Source organism: Gekko japonicus, unplaced genomic scaffold, assembly GCF_001447785.1.
Source record: "Gekko japonicus isolate JY-2015 unplaced genomic scaffold, Gekko_japonicus_V1.1 scaffold1054, whole genome shotgun sequence".
In the NCBI taxonomy this organism is placed as follows: domain Eukaryota; kingdom Metazoa; phylum Chordata; class Lepidosauria; order Squamata; family Gekkonidae; genus Gekko; species Gekko japonicus.
In genome coordinates, this window is record NW_015170307.1 from 500,204 (window position 1) to 506,696 (window position 6,493).

Genomic DNA, 6,493 nt, shown 5'->3' on the forward strand with positions numbered 1-6,493 from the left:
CCCGAACCTCAGCAGGTAAGCGTCCCAGTCCTCGGTCGCTGGTTCGAATGCCTCGAACTTCGGGCTATTGGCCATAGCTGCAATCGCTGCCACTTGCTCAGGTGGTGCCTGTTGCTGCTCTGCCACGGTGAGCTGCCGCTCACTCGTTGTCCGTCGTGGGTTGGACCCGAACCTCAGCAGGTAAGCGTCCCAGTCCTCGGTCGCTGGTTCGAATGCCTCGAACTTCGGGCTATTGGCCATAGCTGCAATCGCTGCCACTTGCTCAGGTGGTGCCTGTTGCTGCTCTGCCACGTTGAGCTGCCGCTCACTCGTTGTCCGTCGTGGGTTGGGACTTAGCGGGGCTGCCTACCCGCACTAGCATCCCACCTTCGTCGCCAATTTGTTAAGTCTGGTGCTTAACAAATAGTCAGAGAGTGATTTCAACAAAAACTCAGGTTTATTCAGCTCGATGATCACTTCTCCAACACGGTACAACATTCGATAGCCCGAACAGCTTTTCCATTGCAGCTGCTCGGTATTTAAACATTCCGGGCTAATGTAGCCACACCTCCTATACAGATATCAACCTATCAGGTTGAGCGCATACAGTCCAATCACAAGCGTTCCCGCTTCCCGTCTGTTTGAATGTGATTGGTCGCATTAGTCTTGGCGCGAATCCCTGGCCAAGACGAAGCTTAACATAGCTTCCCTATGAGATGATTTCACGTTCATCTTAATGCATTCAGGGCAGCTTCTGAATACATTACAGTCAGGATGGATGATAGAGTTATAAAAGCAAAATCAGAAGTAGGGATATAGAATCATAGAATCATAGAACCACAGAGTTGGAAGGGGCCATACAGGCGATCTGGTCCAACCTCCTGCTTAATGCAGGGTCAGCCTAGAGCATCCCTGACAAGTGTTTGTCCAGCTGCTGCTTAAAGACTGCCAGGGACTCTAGGCAGCTGATTCCACTGTTGAACAACTCTCACTGTAAAAAAGGTTTTCCTAATATCCAGCTGGTACCTTTCTGCCCTTATTCTAAACCCATTTATTTGAGTCCTCTCCTCTGCTGCCAACAGGAACAGCTCCCTGCCCTCCTCCAATTGACAGCCCTTCAAATACTTAAAGAGAGCAATAATGTCTACCCTCAGCCTCCTCTTCTCCAGACTGAACATCCCCAAGTCCCTCAGCCTTTCCTCATAGGGCTGGGGTTTGAACCTGGGATATGAGAGCAGAAAACTAGGAAGGAACAGCAGTCCATTTATTAGGAGGGGGGGAATGCATTTTCCTTGGGGGAAAAACTACTTGATGATGATGATGAGTACTCAGAAGGTATGATCCCACAGCAAAGGCACAGTCTTGGGGGAAGCAATGAAGACTGTGCCCTGCAAAGAAGAAATCCACAATAAACTGTGAAAGTCTGTGGAAGCACTGTTTGGAAGAAAGCTCGGCCCGATTTAATTTGCACCATCCCATGTTTATATCTACTTTGTGTTAGTGCAATTTGGAAGAACATGTAGTCCAAACATGTATGCCCCACTGTATACTAAGAAATAAAGTATTGTCTTGATAGAGAGTTGTGCTTGGTTAACACTATATTTAGAGGGCATTTCAAGAAACCTGAAAACAAACCATAATAAAATTCTGCACATGTCCAATAAACACAGCTTGATACCTCTGGGGCATTGCAGACATAACATTAATTCCAATTAAGTCCCCTTTCCCCTGAAAAATAAGTGAGGCTTAAAAATAATGCATATATCTATATCCAACAAGTGTACCTATATATAGGAATCTTTAACCCATGAATTCTAGACCCTACTGTGATAATAGTAGTAGTGGGTGTGCAACAGGAAATCAATTTTGCCCCCATAGACAGAAGGCCGGTCCCCACGGTTGCTAAAAATACTGAATTACTGACAACTAAGTGCACTTCTGAACTCCACTTGAACTCTGGTTTGTCTGCTTTGCGAAAAAAGGGAACTTTTCCTAATATAGAGATTGTAAAAATAATACAAGGGATATCTGCACATCATTTTAAGACAATTGCCTGAAGATTGATGCGTCTGGCAGCTTGAACCTTTTTTTGGAGCCACAGCACTAAAATAAATTAATCCTCTGGGGACGAGGCACCTGCCTGTGAATTCCCTGATGCCATGGGAATGGAAACACCCACCACATCTTCTTTGCACTAGTTTCTCTTCTAGTCTTGCTGTCTACCTCTCTCCGCACCTTCTTTACAGGACAGGACTTATAGAAGCCAGGCAGCAGAGGCAATGGGAGGAAGCAAGGTTGGGACTGACAGAAATGAAGGAAGCCATGATTGCCTCATTAGGGAATTTAAAGATACAAGCTGGGAGCCCGCAGTGTGGGGAGGAGACTCTACCTCCACTCTTCATTTCTGTGACTTGATCAACTTGTATGCGTCTGGACAGGTTACTTTCCCTCAGGGCTATTTTTGGACAGGAACGCACAGGAATGGAGTTCCGGCTGGCTCCCAAGTTGGCCACACCCAGCAGGAACGCATTAGCATAATAGGCCACACCCAACAGCAGGAACTCATTAGGATTGGCTACATTAGGGGTGTGTGGCCTAACATGCAAAGGAGTTCCTGCTACAAAAAAAAAAGCCCTGGGTTTTGACCACAAACAAGGTAAACAGAATAACAAGCAAAAGGTGGGTGTGGCTGAGTGAGCACACTTCTGGTAACACAGGTGTGTGGCCTCATAGGCTAATGAGCTGTGCTGTCAGGGGTGTGGCCTAATATGCTAATGAGTTCTGGCTGTTGGGTGTGGCCTATTATGCTAATGAGTTCTTGCTGGGATTTTTCTACAAAAAGAGCCCTGCTTTCCCTCCACCTTTAACTAACACCAAACAGATCTCAACATGTTCTGCTTCCTAGAGCAAGCTCAGTACTCACCAGTTATTTTTAAAAATGTCTTTGGCCTTTGGTTTAATTTACAAAGCCATATTTTTCTGCAGGCCTGGGGAGTCTCTAGAGGTGTAGAGAGCCCCCCACTGCCTTATCTGTGGGTAACTTGGTTTTGCTGCTTTCACTAGTAAAATGGAAGGAAGAGGGGGAAAGTGTGGAGAGACAGGCGGTGCAGCAACATCATGACATTGCTTCCAGGTTTACTGGAACCATAGAGTTTCACTTGACTCCTAGAGCATTGCAATGACATCACTTCTGGGTTTGCCCTAGAAGTGAAATCATGGCATTGCCTCATTGCCACCCCCATGTCCCCACCTCCTCAAATCTCTTGTCTGGTACCAGCCCTCAACTGGCAACCCTAGGAGCAATCCTGAAGTGTTAAGTAGACTGTGCTCCTGCACTCTGTAAGTAGGGGCAATATCCTTTTTAATGCTCCCCAAATACTCCAGCTCTCCCTCTACCATGCCAGTTTTCTGTTTGCAAGGAATTTTTCACCTATGGGAACAGTTAAAAAGAGATGTGATCCAGTTCTACGGTTGCCGGGTCCCTCCTGGCCACCAGCGGGCATGTACTAGAAGTGATGTCATCACATTGGGACATCCTGGTGATGCTCTGTCATTTGGGCAAAACTCTATGGTTAATTTTCATTTGGACAGCGACAGAGACAGCGGATCGGAGGGGGAAGTTAAGACCCCGGAGGATAAAGGAGCAGGGAAGGGTCCATTATACAACCTGAGAGACGTGAAAGGGAGGCTGCCCAGACCATGAAGACGAGTTCGGAAAGCGCATGAAAAAGACTTTACTAACAAAAACCAGAGGGACACTACTAATCTATTAACAGTTTTTTTATTTTCTTAACAGATAAAGATGAAAGACGATTGACAACTCGCAGAAGAAGCCAAAAGAAGATTTGTGTATTACTAATAAAAGATTAACATACTAATAATAAGATCACCCAAACTTTTCTTTATCCCACTATATACCTTCCTCTTTCTTATACGAAAAATGAATAAACTCTCTCCTTTTTAGGAGAGTCAATTAAAAAAACACAAAAACTCTATGGTTAAAAATGGCTTCTACCATAGAGTTTTTGCCCAAATGACAGAGTGTCGCCCATATGATGATATCACTTCTGGTACACACCGGAAGTGATGTTGCCACATTGCTGGTGACATAGCCTGGGCCTCCCTCCTCTTCCTGGTCAGTCCCACGGCTGGCCAACTGATCGGTGGCAAGGGCCCCGGGGCAGGGGATTCCCCTCCTCCAGCTGGAGGCTGGCAACCCTATCCACTTCCTGTGTTCTGAAGTGGTGCTTTCCATTTCACTACCTCAGAAATCTACCCCTCATGCTACTGCATATGTAGAGAAAGGCCTGAACTATTTTTATTTCAACCAGAGGTTGAACTTAGAACTTCTTTGCATGCGAAGCTTGTGTTCGTCCACTGCACTATTGGCCTTCCCCAGTCCCTGAACAAACCGGCAGGTTCTTATCTCCTTCACACTACACCGAATGTCTCCTTGCTACCATTCTACACCCCTTTCTCCTGAGACAACTCTTTGCGCCATTCTAGACAAGAGAAGAGAAAGTTTAAGAGAGTGGAGCAGAACTGTCCCTTCTTTCAACTCGCCAACCCTCCCCCCAACACCTCCACCTCCTCCACGCTTCTTCTCACACTTTTTCAATAAATGTCACTTCCCACTAAAGACATCCATCCTTCTGCCAAGACAGTGTTTAAAAACTCCCCGAAGATTATACAGTGCAGTTTGGGGAGAAAGCAACTTTAATGTCTTGTGACAATGAATCAATATGGATTTTATTAAAGCTTTCAGAAAGACATCTTGAGGCATCTATAATGTGTGATGCATTCGGGGTTAAGCCAGCCACAGATGGCCTTTTATCTCTCTCGTTCCTGCTGTTTCCTGGGGACTAAGCAATCATCTGAGATAGCGGGACCCAGCACTGCCTGGGGAAAAGTCTGGAATCAGCACTTTCAGGGGGAAATGCACCATGTGGAACCATCATTCAGAAGGACCCAATAGACCAACTGTATGTTGGTGTCTCCCAGATTTATTGGAGTGACGCCAGGTGGCAATTCCTTTGTTTTGACACCTATGGTTTGGGGATATTGTAGATAAATAGAATTTGTCATTTAACAAGGTAGAAGAGGAGGAGTTGGCTTTTGTACCCTGTTTTTCTCCGCCCTAGAGGGTTTGCCAGGTGCTGTCTGTCAGTGGGGGGCTCCATGCTGCTCCCTGGGATCTTCTGCACGAAGCACGCACACTGCAATGATGCCACCCAGAGGTGGCATCATCGCACTGAGCATGTCACGCGGGAGATGCTCTAGCATTTGGCCAAAAACCCCTCTATGGTTACCATGGGGTTTTTATCCAAATTCTAGAGCGTCCCCTGCATGACGTGCCTGGCATGATGATGTCACCTCTGGGTAGAGGAGATTCAACAGGCAAGAAACCTCTGGGTGACATCATCACACTGGGCATATCAGAAGGGTGGGTTTTTGGGGGGTGGGGCTCCCCTGTCAGCCAGCTGGCTGGCGATGGATTTGGGGTCCAAAATCGGGGGAAGCCCTGTCCCCATAGGGTGGATGGCAACCCTACTGCCCTAAAGAGTCTCAAAGTGGCTTACAATCACCTTCCCTTCCTGTCCTCACAACAGGCACCTTGTGAGGTAGGTGGAGCTGAGAGAGTTCTGAGAGAACTGTGACTGGCCCAAGGTCACCTAGCAGGCTTCATGTGGAAGAGTGGGGAATCAAACCTGGTTCTCCAGGTTAGAGTAAGAATTCATGGCAGAATGATCCATTATGATTTTGGAGTGGATGCAGACTAATAAACTATAGCTTAATCCCGACAAGATGGAAGTGCTCCTGTAGAAGTGTCACCTGTTTTGGATGGGGCTGCACTCCCCTTGAAGGAATAGGGGGTGCTCTTGGACCCAAGCTTAATGCTGGATAAGCAGGTGGCAGCTGCGTCTAGGAGCTCCTTTTACCAGTTTTGGCTGGTTAGCCAGCGGCAGCCTTTCCTGGGCATTGTGGTCATGCCGTGGTTATGCCTAGATTAGATTACTGCAATGCACTCACGGTGGGGCTGCTCTACAAAAGTGTTCAGAAACATTTACACTTGCTCCCAATCTGTTTCTAGGCACAATTCAAGGTGTTGGCCTTTAAAGCCCTAGACAGTTTGGGACCAACATACCTGAAGGACCACCTACTCCCTTATGAACCTGCACATCCACTCTGGTCCTCTTCCAAGGCCATTTCAGGTGCTCCTACCTTTTGAGATTAGGTGGGTGGCAACTCAGGATTATTATTGTGTGTGTGTTAATTCGTTAGCCACTCTGGTCGCCCTCATGAGGGCAGGAAGGTGGAGTATAAATTTCGTAAAATAAATTTAATAAATAAATGACGGAAATATGGTGTTTTCCCATCCAAACCTAGGGGTGGGTGAGGTCATTTGTAGAGGAGATTCAACAGGCAAGAAAACATGCCTAACCCTTTTCTGTCCCACATATTTTTTACAAGTCACCCCCCCCCCTCGCCGACCCGAAAGACGGCAGTCAGGCGG